A 13,643-nucleotide genomic window follows, 5' to 3' on the forward strand; every position below is an offset into this window, starting at 1 on the left:
TAAATTAGGTGTTCAGTTGAGGTACGCATGAACTATTTCATTATGACGTTTATAATGATGTGGAATGATATTAAATATTTTGGTAGTGAATTGTGGCGTGCCTTATGTGCTTTTGTGAATAACGTGATTGCATTCACGCATTTATTTGAGTTAATATTATTCATGCATAGCATTTCGAGCCTTGACTACGTTGCTTGCTATCATTTGATCTATCATGATGTTGAGTCAACGATGGAGCGAGTGATAAGATTAAATCACTCTTGACATCTCATCGATGGAGCAAGTGATAGGATTAGCACACTCCTGATGACTGCACGAGGACTGACAGGGTCGCTACTGGACCCTCGATGCTACGTGCATGGATGAGCGGCGGCTTGATGTTTCATTGCCACATTCATGGCACGGGTGGCCACTGTTCCTATTCCTGATGCGTTTCATTTGGACTCCGTTTGGTATCCGCTATTTCATTGTTACCGACACGCATTGCATTGCATTTTACTTGATTTTATTTCATGTCATTTATATTTGTCATAATTTTACTGGTTTTTCGAACTTGGGCCTGACTCTTCTTTTCTTTTATGATGTGGTTGTTTGTGCTGCCATAGCAGGTTATCCAGAAGGTTTTGACGCGTCTGGTGGAGCGTCAGGTAGCGGTGCCCAGTATTTGGGTTTTTGATTGCGGGTTCCCAGATACATATAGTATATATATGTGTATATTATATCATCGAGTCATACATTTGCCAAGGGATGCTCTGTGTAGCTGTACTGTTATTTTTACAATGTTTGGGATTTATAGTCGCGTGATCGAGATTTGTTGGCTCTGCATGTTTTAGTCATGGCCAGTGCGGCTGTAGGTTTGTGAATTGATGTTATGACTTTATTTTTAGTATATAAATGTTGTTAGTGTTGTTCGAAAATTTTTGGGATATCCTACTTATGGGAAGGTCATGCCGAAATTTCTATTGGCCCAAAAGAAAATTTTTTAATCGCTTTCGCTGTTTACATTAACGAATCCTGATTGTTCAGTCATTAAACGTTAATCAGGAGCACGGGCCCCCACATATGTATGTGTACTTGTTATTACGGTTTAGGAGTGTGGAGTCTTTAGACTTATTAGGTGTGATAGATGCAGGTGATCATGAGGATGTGGAGACTGGAGGTGCTGAAGACTGAGTAGGCGGAGCTGGAGGTGCACATGATAACTCGAGGACCTTGCATTTTTCCGCATATTATGCTCAGTCGTCAAGACTCAAGTCTGTAAGTTTACATGTTTTAAATGTTTTGAAAGTTTTATGCTATCACCTGCATGTCTACATGATTTATGTTTTACAATACATGTTTAGATGTGTATATGTTTTAAGAAAAATGATTTAAAAGCTAGATTGAATGGCATGTTCGTTACGTTTAGAATTTGGACTGTATTCAGATATTATGCCTCCTAGAAGAGCTCTCAGTACAGACAAGCAGGATGGGAATCCTGGAGGTGACAGAGCTTTTCCACCACACCACCAGGAGACCCTGCTACTCGAGTTTTGTGTGAACTTCAGGTCTTCGACATCAGCTTGACTCAGGAGGAGAGACTTATGATACCTGTGGAATGAAGTCAGCCCACTCTTGACATCCGAGATAGTAAAATTTTATCTATTAATTGACCCAATAGCCAGATGGAACCTCGAGGTCATGGAAGGACTCACTTCGAGCCAATAACCATGTTTAACTGGGAGGTCATCTGGGAGCTCATCCCAGCTGACCTCTCAGATACTCATTATGGCAATTAAACGAGTCATAGCCGACCAACCAGCGAACCTAAATACATACCCTCATTTGGAAAATGAGGGAATTCATTATACTGACATCCTGAGCCGAGAATGTCAGCTCATTACTCACCAGTAGAGTTCAGGTATTGAATGAACCCATAGTTAGACGTACAAATCCTTAAGGAAGGAATATCATAAAGATTTGATCCAATCTTATATAAGATTTAAGGAATCTAGAGTCCAACAAGAAAAGAGTTCTAAGAGATTTAGAATCCTATAAAGACTAGAGTTGTAGTCATTGAAGTACTTTAATTACATGGTAATTTTTATCCTATAATTATTAGGTTTGATGGTGTTATTTATTCGCTCACATATATTGCTTACACACAAACACTCTCTATATTTTTCTCATTTCATCACTTGAGCGTTAAAGAGGCTACATTGGAAAAACTTTGACTCTCCTTTAACGTTCTTACTTGTGCTTTCAGGCTACCGTCTGACGGGCCGAGCTTACCTTCCAAAACATATTACCCACCCTTCGCAGGTATCACTCTTTTTATCAACATCACTATATTTTTCAATACTAAAATGTTACTTCGAATTCTAATTCCCATCAAATTTCATGGTACCAAACACACTTAAAAATAAAACACTATGATCCTAATTTCTTATTAAAATAATATTACTAATATCATTAATAAATAATAATATTAGTATGGTAATTAAAATATGTAGTGATATAACAGCTTTAAAATCTATACAAAAATAATTCATATTTTAACATTTTATAATATTTGAACACATCAAAGTACATAGAATTTGGTGTTCTGGTGTGGGTTTAGGTATGTTATTCTTATTAACAAAATCCATTTAGGTTGGTGTCTATTGTAGTACCGATATAAATTTAAAACTGAATTTTTTAAGGAAAAATTAGAAATAAATCCTCAAACCCAAACTTAATTTTATCCTATTTCCCTACACCTAAAAAAGTTTGCCAAAACTCCCTCAAAAAGAAAAAAATTAACAAAAACACCTTTATATATTTTAATGATTGATTTTTCTGGGGAGAAATGATATCAGAGCTTAGGTAAAATTATTTCAAATATACAAATTTATTATTATTAGGTAATTAAACGTTTGAGGAGGATAATTTATCCAAATAACACGAATCTGAACCCAGCTTCAAGATTAATTATTTACAGGAAATATTCAAAATCTTTGGAATATTCGAAGTTGGAAGATCTAATCAAGGTTAGATATCAAGAAAACAGAGGAACTTATCAGAGTCCTAAGCTAAACTTATGATTCAAAATAACAGGTTCATAGAAATAGTACCGAATTCCTCTAAACTTTCCGGAGATATTAGAGAAATTCAAAAGACAGTACATAATAATGGCAATATGTTGTATTATGTACCACAAAATGTAGAGAAAATTCTTGAAAACCAGGAAGAAATTCTTGGAATATTAAAGGATATTCAAACAAGACTACATAACCTATAACAACTTTAGTAAGAAGACTTCAGAAGGAATGTTACCACCATCATTTGGTACTCAATCTTTATTACATCAAAGAGGGAAGGCCAAATTGATGTCAAAACCTTTAACTGAAGAAGAAAAAATGATCAATCTAATCAAAACAGTCTCAGAAAAGAAATTAATATGATGACAACTTTAGAAAGGATTGGTCTAGAAGATCTCCAAGACCTTGCAGAATCTTTTGCAAATCTCAAGGTTGTAGATCTAAAGATGAACACAACTAGGGGCGAACAACACACCATAATCTGGTCATCTTCTTAGGAACCACCAAGAGAAAGTATGAGATCTCATAATATAAATATGAGAGAATCCCAACCAGACTTTTATACTGGTGGAGAATCACACCCAAGGGAAACAAGGTTAAGGAAGAATCAAATTCTTTTGCACCAAAAAACCTATGAGAAATCTGTTTTAGAACATATACATCCTTATGGGCTTATGCTTAACCTAGATGTATTAGATTTCAAAAACAGAGAAGATCTCATAGATGATTGGACCTCCGCTATGAGAATAGCAGCAGGCACACTCGATCTCAATAGAGAATGATTAATTAGACTTCTGGAAATGAGTCTTTTGGTATCAGTTAAAATTGCTTGGGACATGATTTTGGTAGGAACTAAAGAATCAGTCCTAGCCGAATAATCTCTTAGCGAGATAGCCGGAAGAATGGCTACCTTTTTTAAAGCACAATTTATAGGGGTAGACTATTTTAACAGTCAAGAGAAGAAAAAGAAATATACTCAAGCTCTGTATAATCTTGAATTACATGATATATGTTTAGTAGATGAATATATTATGTTATCATCTAAATATAGATGGAATTCATGGGTCGAAGAAGATATAGCAATGCAACTTTTCTTCGCCAAAATTCCAAGTCTCTGGAGAGAAATGCTAATAATGGAATATGTCCTTGGCAATCCAGATACATTGGCAAGAAGAGCTTCTTTTCTCAAAGGAAAATTGGTAGAATGGTGTCATCTGGCAGCATTACAAAAGAGTTACAAACAATTAAGGGATATTAACAATTATCCTTCGTGTTGTAAGAAAAATGATCTTCCAATAATTATTGGAAGTAAACCACAGAGACATATGAGGAAAAGTTTTAGGACTCATCCTTATGCTAAAAATGGAAGGAGTTCTTGGAAACCAAGAACAGTTTGGTTCTAACAAAAGGCCAGATCTTATAAATCTGGGCAAAGAAGTGGACCATTAAGAATTAGGATATCATCTGAAGCATCGAGTACATCTCAAAGCACAGGAAGAACAACTACAAAGAAAACTTTTTGAAGAGCTCACACTCGAGCTAATGAAAGGTTAAAAGATTGTAATTGTTGGACATGTGGAGAAGAGGTCATATCTCAACTGACTGTCCAGAAAACGAAAAAGTGGTATTAATTCTTTGATCCAACTTTGGATATTGAATAAGTAGTTTATTATCGAGATCTTGTTCAAGTATATCAATTCGAGAATATTTCCTCAGATGAAAGTATATATGAAGAAAATGAAATCTTAAGTCAGGGAGGATCTGATCGAACAGAATCAGAATCTGACTATAGATGAGGCGTTTCAACACAAAACAAATGAAGATTTGTCTGGTTTCATTAGCCAGACAACAATATCCTATAACATGATCCAAAGGATCATGAGAGAAAATCCTAGTCTTCAGAGATATAAGGGATTCTCTGCAGGACAAGTAGAAAAATTCTTAAGAAGTCTTGGCCTAAGGAATAGAAAACATCAGCTAATCTATAAAATTTCTAGAAGGGATGAAAATTCCGATAGAACTTACAGGAAATAGAATGAAAATGCAATCAATTCTTTCCGAAGAAATTAACGGGAAATTACAAAAACTAAAGATAGAAATAGCACAAACTACGTCCTGGATTCATATCGGAGCAATCCAGATTATGATAAAAGCTACTTTTAAAGAAAGAATAGATTCACCCATTGATATTGCTATATGCGATAAACGAATGGGTAACCTTCAAGATTAAGTATTGGGAACAATCTCGGGAAATATCTGTACTGGAAAAATTGTAGGATAATTTATCCAAGGATTGCCTACAACCTGACAGATCGAGACTTCAACCGAGCTTTGACATTGCATCAGAACTTCAAAGAAAAAAGGCTTATGAAAGAGGGTAATAGACCATATTTTATTACCTATATGCTCCATCTAATATACATCATTCGGAATTGTTTATTAGAAATGAGTTTGTAACGCCCCGAAAATTTAAAGGTCCACGCGAACCACATGCATGCGATTATTAAATTCCTTTGTATTTTTAACTAAATATTTTAATTGCATGAATTAATTATGTTGTGCATATTTGCATGGTTAAATTATATTTTTCTACATGGTTGCACTAAAATGTATTTTTAAAGGTTATTCGAGTTGCGATCGAGAAACGGAGATCGAGGGCTGAAAAATAGAAAAAATGTTTTTATTAATAATTTTTTTTAATTATTTAAATTAAGGGTGATGCTTTTTTTCTATTTTTGAAAATAAGAGGTTTTTAGGTGATTTTATACGTCGGGACGTAAAATTTTATCGGTGTGGTTTTTCAACAAAAATACTAACGTTTTGGCAACCCAACTATTAAATTCACAATCTTATTTTAACAAAATTATTTTTAATATATTAATTAAATCCTAATCAAGCACTAGGGGGCCTAATTTGGGGGCTTAATGGGCTTAAGTTTAATTAAGGTTTTAATTGGTATTTAATATGTAAACTCACCACAAATTTCACACAATTGTCACGCCCCACTTTTCTGAAAAACACTCCATATACACGACAACACAAACACATCAAAACCAAGGTGAAGTCGAGAATTTTGCAAGGAAAAGTTCTAGCCAAGGTCTTGCTCTGTTCTTCGCCAATCGTCAACGAATAATCGTGCGTTTAAAATGCAAAGGCACGCCATATTTTTTTCTTTCAAACATCAATCATATCATAATATTTATTGGAACATGTTTTGAAAGAAAACAAAGCACACAACTTGATATTTTCGTAACTATGCATATATGTATTCTAAACTCTTGATTTTTCATCCAAAAACATGTTTGTTATGTTGTCAAAGGGGGTGCCATGATTAGGAATTGTTAGGGGATGTTTTTACACGTTTTAAAGGGTCCTAGACACACACAAAATGCCACAAGAAAAATAGAACACAAGCTGGAACCACTTTACTGTCATGGTTTTTGAGGGGCACAGTTTAAGGTCTAGGGTGGCTGTGCTTGGCTTCGGCTGGGACCAGGGACTAGCTAGGGGCGTGGATGAGTCAAGGGAAGAGTCCTATCCATGCTAGGACTCGAGGCAAGAGGCTGGGGAGGAGTCCTAGCACGCTAGAACTCCACCCGAGAGTTACAGCAAGATGGAGCGCAGGTTTCAGTAGGTTATGCAAGGGGGAAAGGCTTGGCCTGAGGGCTTGGGCTGGGCTAGGTTAGGTCCTTAGGGTCCTAGAAGGGTGCTAGACGGGATGGTTTAGGGCCTGGTTGGGTTGGCTAGGTCCTAGCAAAAGAAACAAGAGTCTTTGTCAAAGTGGGTTTCTCGGCCAGTTCAGGTTGCTGGGAAGTTTGGCTTTGGTTTTCAACTGGGGCTTTAGTCCTAAGGGTTCTAAGGGTCTAGGAGGGTGCCTAGAGGGTCTGATCATGAGTTGGTGCAGGGTGGCTTGATGGGGCTCGAGCCAAGCATAGAAAACGTGAGGGAGAAGCTCTTGGCAGCAAGTTAGGCGTGAAGTTGCTGTCACGGTTCAGGGGCTTCGCTGCTTGGGTTGGTCTGGGCGTGGTCCATGGAAGGTTATGAACATGAGGGGTCAAGTGGTTAAGGGCTGGAAGGGGTCCTAGTCTGGATAGGAGTCCTAAGGTCCCTAGGATACACATGCAGAATATTGGGTCAACTTTCAGGAGGTTTTGAGCGGGCCAGTGCTGGTTTATCGGGCTGGGCTTGGTCAGTAGGGTCCCTAGATGGGTTGGCTTGTGTTTGGCTCAAGGTAGCTTGGGCGTGGCTTGAGTAAATTGGGAGATGGCTCGGTGGGTTCGTTAGTATGTCAAAAACGAGATTTAAGAACTAAAAATGAATCCATGGGTCCACCGGTGTGGCTCATGACTTGGAAGGGTATAATAAATCTTAAAAATGCTATGTTTAAAGTTTGGGATCAAAATAACGAGTTTTGGATTTATTCGGGATTTAATCGCCTCACGAAACGCTAATTAACGAGTTAATTGAAAACGCCTAGTTTTAAGCTTTATAAAATTATGAAAAATTAGGTTTAATCTTAAATAATTATTATAAGTCTAAGATTTTAATTTGGGAATTGTATATTAAGGTTTGGTTTATTTCGTGATTAAAAAGCAATAATACGTCTTAGTAAAAGAATAAATTAAAAGTGCTCGATTTAAGCTAAATAAAAATATGAAAAAATTCGTGTAAGCTTATATAATTATTTGGTGTAAGCTTATATAATTATTTGGGACATGTTAGACTCAATGGAATTAAGAAAAAGTCAAAACGTGAAATTTTACGTTTAGGTGTAAAACGGTCTTTTTACACCTAGAAATTAGTAAACATCATGGCAGTATCCTGAATGCTGTTTTATGTGCTAATATGATTATTTTCAATGGTTATGGATGTTTATGAGATTTTTATATGTTAATATATCAGTTTTAAATGTTTATGTATTTTTAAGATGTTAATATGTTTAAATGTTTTATGATTTAATATGCTAAAACATTTATTTTAAATTTTTATGACTTAAATATTTATTTTAAAGTTTATGATGTTAAAATGTTATTTTAAAACATTTATGGCTTTTTATGATTTTTATATGTTAAAACGTTTATTTTAAATGTTTATGAATTTTTATGATTTAACATTGATATTTAAAAGATATGTTGCATGCTTGGTTTAAAAGAAAAACGATATTATATGCATGTTTTTATTAAGTGATGAAAATACGAAATTTTGAAAGACGTGAAGGGATTGTGACTAAATATGTTGGAAATATCGTGAGGGTTATGGTCCTAGTGGGAGTCCCACGATCGTGTTTTCATTGATACAAATACGAACACGAATATGTTAATACGTTGGTCAGGGCCCAGTTGACCAGTGAGAGTGTTGCTGGTGTCCCCCGTCGCCCATTACTGTGGTTTTCTCTAGATAGATCCATCGCCCAATACGTCTAAGAATACGAGTCACAATCACGATCTGACTTCAACAAACACGAACATGAATATGAGTATGGATACGAATATGGATATGGATATGAATATGAATACGAATATGAATATGTTTATATGAAAATATTTATGAAAATGTTTATGCAAAAGTTTATGAAAATGTTTATGTTTAAAGTTGATGCATCATTATGAAAATGTTTTTATTTAAAGTTTTATGCATCATGAAAATGTTTATGAAAATGTTATGTTTTAAGTTTATGCATCTTCATTAAAACGATATTTTAAAGTACAAGTATTTTTCACCGTCGTATGTGATCTGTATATGTAGTACTTGTTATCAAGAATATGATGTGTTGAGTCTTTAGACTTACTAGGTATGATTGATGCAGGTGATTATGATAATATGATAATGGAGGTCTTGATGGTTGACTTGCTGGGCTGAAGGTGCACATAACCCGAGGACCGACGCTAGTTTTCCACACTAGTTATGATTTATGATTTTAAATTATGTAAAGATATTTTTACATTTATTTATGAGTGGTTTTTGTGAGGTTATAGTATGGGCTATACTTTTCAAATAATGTTTTTGGGTTGATAAAATAGTTGGTTGTTTTACTTTTAAAATGGTTCGAAAATATTTTAAGGTTCGGCCGAATGCTATGTGAGATTTCCAAAAAAAAATTCTAGCACATTTTAAGAAAACGATTAAGTAGACGTTTCAGTTGGTATCAGAGCAAAGGTCCTGTAAAGGGTTGTGCCACCATCAGCGCCGGAAAGATCAATCATCAAGCTTCAACTTTGTAAGTTTTTATGCTTTATGTGATTTTATGATGTTACCTGCATAAGTACATGAATTATATGTTTACGTCACATGTTTAATAGTTTCATGATAATATATGTTTTATATGCTTTGGAATTTTTATACGTGATATGACATGAAATAAGAAATTATTTGATTTCAACGCATGTTGGCTTCGTGGTGGAATTGGACTATGTTGAATTTTGGGTTTTAGTATTGACGTTCTACTTTTGGGTCATAAGTTAATTATTATGAATGCTTTTGAGACACGTAGATTTTCTAAGAAAATATTTATGATTCGTGGTTACTAGTCGTATTAATTTTTGGGAATTACTCATAAGAAATAATTATTCGAGGATTACAACGATTCTGAGAATATAAAAATGTATAAATTGGGATGTTAAGTTTTGATGAAAGGTAAAGTTGGTTATAGCAATTGATTTTGGGTAAATAAGTTTAAAATTATCGAAATTATGTCATGGGAAAACTGTAGAAGGAAATTAAGAATGCCAAGAACTTATGAGTTAATCGTAGGATTTTTGAAATTTAGGACCAATTAAGATAATTTTTGAGGAAATTAAGAATTTATTTTGCAATTATTACGGAACTTGGGAATTAGTCTAACAATAAGTGAGAATTGAATGGGTTAATTGATAAGGGTTTTCGAGGATTTAGACTTTTAAGGATATTTGAAACCTTGGGATATCTTGGGTTATAAAGTTGTAAGAAATGTTAATCAAGGTATTGTAGGATGAATCGATATTAAGCTTGAAAATCTAAGAGTTTGCGGATGCGTGTGAGATTTTAAGATTGAAATATGATAAGTTGATGAATATTTGGGTATAAAATAAGGAAAATAATATACGATAAGTGTGGTTATCCATCTTTTTATATTGGGAATTGTAAGAAAAATTGAAATTTGAGGTTATAATAGTAATAGCACTAAGTCATTTGGGTCTTTTTAAGTTGCGATTTGAAAATAAGGAGTTAGAAGGTAAAATTAATTGGGATCAAGGAGACGTAAGGACATTCTATAACTTAAGTTTGAAAAGAGTAGCGCAGCGGAAGCGTGTATTTTTGGGATACTAGAACTAAGTCTAAACTTTAGGTTATTAAGGATAAGCGAATTTCAAGGACGAAATTCAATTTAAGGGGGGAAGATTGTAACGCCCCGAAAATTTAAAGATCCATTCGAACCACATGCATGCGATTATTAAATTCCTTTGTATTTTTAATTAAATATTTTAATTGAATGAATTAATTATGTTGTGCATATTTGCATGTTTAAATTATATTTTTCTACATGGTTGTATTAAAATTTATTTTTATAGGTTATTCGAGTTGTGATCGAGGAACGGAGACCGATGGCTGAAAAATAGAAAAAATGTTTTTATTAAATAATAGTTTTTAATTATTTAAATTATGGGTGATGCTTTTTTTCTATTTTTGAAAACAAGAGATTTTGAGGTGATTTTATACGTCGGGACGTAAAATTTTATCGGTGTGGTTTTTCAACAAAAATACTAACGTTTTAGCAACCCGACTATTAAATTCACAATCTTATTTTAACAAAACTATTTTTAATATATTAATTAAATCCTAATCAAGCACTAGGGGGCCTAATTTGGGGGCTTAATGGGCTTAAGTTTAATTAAGGGTTTAATTAGTATTTAATATGTAAACTCACCACAAATTTCACACAATTGTCACGCCCCACTTTTCTGAAAAACACTCCATATACACGACAACACACACACATAAAAACCAAGGTGAATTCGAGAATTTTGCAAGGAAAAGTTCTAGCCAAGGTCTTGCTCCGTTCTTCGCTAATCGTCAACGAATAATCATGCGTTTTAAACGCAAAGACACACCATATTTTTTTCCTTCAAACATCAATCACATCATAATATTTATTGGAACATGTTTTGAAAGAAAACAAGGCACACAACTTGATATTTTCGTAACTATGCATATATGTGTTCTAAACTCTTGATTTTTCATCCAAAAACATGTTTGTTATGTTGTCAAAGGGGCTGCCATGATTAGGAATTTTTAGGGGATGTTTTTACACGTTTTAAAGGGTCTTAGACACACACAAAACGCAGCAAACGAAATAGAACACAAGCTGGAACCACCTTACTGTGATGGTTTTTTAGGGGCACGGTTTAAGGGCTAGGGTGGCTAGGCTTGGCTTCGGCTGGGACCCGGGACTAGCTACTCCCGAGAGTTACAGCAAGATGGAGCGCAGGTTTCAGTAGGTTATGCAAGGGGGAAAGGCTCGGCCTGAGGACTTGGGTTGGGCTAGGTTAGGTCCTTAGGGTCCTAGAAGGGTGCTAGACGGGATGGTTCAGGGCCTGGTTGGGTTGGCTAGGTCCTAGCAACAGAAACAAGAGTCCTTGTCAAAGTGGGTTTCTCGGCCAGTTCAGGTTGCTGGGAAGTTTGGCTTTTGTTTTCAACTGGGGCTCAAGTCCTAAGGGTTCTAAGGGTCCAGGAGGGTGCCTAGAGGGTCTGGTCATGAGTTGGTACAGGGTGGCTTGATGGGGCTCGAGCCAAGCATAGAAAACGTGAGGGAGAAGCTCTTGGCAGCAAGTTAGGAGTGAAGTTGCTGTCACGGTTCAATGGCTTCGCTGCTTGGGTTGGTTTGGGGTTGGTCTGGGCGTGGTCCAAGGAGGGTTAGGGTCATGAGGGGTCAAGTGGTTAAGGGCTGGAAGGGGTCCTAGTCTGAATAGGAGTCCTAAGGTCCCTAGGATACACATGCAGAATATTGGGTCAACTTTCAGGAGGTTTTGAGCAGGCAAGGGCTGGTTTTTCGGGCTGGGCTTGGTCAGTAAGGTCCCTAGATGGGTTGGCTCGGGTTTGGCTCAAGGTGGCTCGGGCGTGGCTCGAGTAAATTTGGAGATGGCTCGGTGGGTTCGTTAGTGTGTCAAAAACGAGATTTAAGAACTAAAAATGAATCCATGGGTCCACCGGTGTGGTTCATGACTTGGAAGGGTATAATAAATCTTGAAAATGCTATGTTTAAAGTTTGGGATCAAAATAACGAGTTTTGGATTTATTCAGGATTTAATCGCCTCACGAAACGCTAATTAACGAGTTAATTGAAAATGCCTAGTTTTAAGATTTATAAATTATTAAAAATTAGGTTTAATCTTAAATAATTATTATAATTCTTAAATTTTAATTTGGAAATTTTATATTAAGGTTTGGTTTATTTCGGGATTAAAACGCAATAATACGTCTTAGTAAAAAAATAAATTAAAAGTCCTCGATTTATGCTAAATAAAAATATGAGAAAATTCACGTAAGCTTAAATAATTATTTAGGACATGTTAGACTCAATGGAATTAAGAAAAAGTCAAAACGTGAAATTTTACGTCTCTGGGTAAAATGGTCTTTTTACATCTAGAAATTAGTAAACATCATGGCAGTGTTCTGAATGCTGTTTTATGTGCTGATATGATTATTTTCAATGGTTATGGATGTTTATGGGATTTTTATATGTTAATATGTCAATTTTAAATGTTTATGGATTTTTAAGATGTTAATATGTTTAAATGTTTTATGATTTAATATGCTAAAACGTTTTTTTTAAATGTTTATAACTTAAATGTTTAATTTAAATTTTTATGATGTTAAAATTTTATTTTTAAACGTTTATGGCTTTTTATGATTTTTATATGTTAAAACGTTTATTTTAAATGTTTACGAATTTTTAATCTGTTAAAATGTTTATTTTAAAATGTTTATAGATATTCATAATCTTAATATGTTAAGTTATGATTTTTAAATGTTTATGGATTTTTATGATTTAACATTGACATTTAAAAGATATGTTGCATGCTTGGTTTAAAAGAAAAACAATATTATATGCATGTTTTTATGAAGTGATGGAAATACGAAATGTTGAAGGATGTGAAGAGATTGTGACTAAATATGTTGGAAATATCGTGAGGGTTATGGTCCTAGTGGGAGCCCGACGATCGTGTTTCTATTGATATGAATACGAATACGAATATGTTAATACGTTGGCAAGGGCCCAGTTGACCGGTAAGAGTGTTACTGGTGTCCCCCGCCGCCCAGTACTGTGGTTTTCTCTAGATGGATCCATCGTCCAATACGTTTAAGAATACGAGTCACAATCACGATCTGACTTCAACAAACATGAACATGAATATGAATACGAATATGAATATGGATACGAATATGGATATGAATACGAATATGAATATGAATATGTTTATGTTTATATGAAAATGTTTATGAAAATGTTTATGCAAAAGTTTATGAAAATGTTTATGTTTAAAGTTGATGCATCATTATGAAAATATTTTTATTTAAAATTTTATGCATCATGAAAATGTTTACGAA

Source organism: Primulina tabacum, chromosome 3 (assembly GCF_025594145.1).
Source record: "Primulina tabacum isolate GXHZ01 chromosome 3, ASM2559414v2, whole genome shotgun sequence".
Lineage (NCBI taxonomy): Eukaryota > Viridiplantae > Streptophyta > Magnoliopsida > Lamiales > Gesneriaceae > Primulina > Primulina tabacum.